At 28.7% G+C, this 567-nt stretch overlaps 1 protein-coding gene across 1 annotated transcript in view; it reads left to right on the plus strand.

Annotated features, from left to right (window-relative positions):
- LOC119591502 (probable citrate synthase 1, mitochondrial) overlaps nt 1-567 on the plus strand; it is a gene marked incomplete in the record, with an annotated part of 14,355 nt that overhangs the window by 9,614 nt on the left and 4,174 nt on the right.

Genomic DNA, 567 nt, shown 5'->3' on the forward strand with positions numbered 1-567 from the left:
AGATTTTTTTTGGGCCGTATTAGTTTTCAGGACACAATATAACATTGATGTAACTCGAGAATTAATGTAATTTTTATTGATATTGGGCTTAATGGAAAATAAATATATATTGTAAACCTTTCCAACATCTAGGTTGTTTTATTAGATTAGCAATGTATAGTTTCATCAAAGCATAATGACTGAATTGCAAAATGTTGTAATTCCAGATATCTTGACTCCATTACTTTTTTGACTTGTAGCTATTGCAGTTTCTTCAAAAAAGGGAGAGTGAACAGGAAAAACTCAAACAATTTCCTCAAGAATATAAAGAATTTTCAAGATTAACTACTACTTACATGTAAAAGAAAAAGTTCCATAAGGATATTCCAATAACTCAAGTTTTTGATCTTATGATTTTGTGGTCTAGATATTACACAAGTGTTAAGTTTCTTATAAATGTTATGTATAATGGGAATAGGGGATTTTAACTTCATTTTAAGATTAAGAATTTTTAATTTCCAGAATAGTGTAACCCATAGCTTTTGCAGTGGAAACTCCTGTCTTATGAAGTGAAAGCTTTAAAGCCTT

Source organism: Penaeus monodon, chromosome 28 (assembly GCF_015228065.2).
Source record: "Penaeus monodon isolate SGIC_2016 chromosome 28, NSTDA_Pmon_1, whole genome shotgun sequence".
Lineage (NCBI taxonomy): Eukaryota > Metazoa > Arthropoda > Malacostraca > Decapoda > Penaeidae > Penaeus > Penaeus monodon.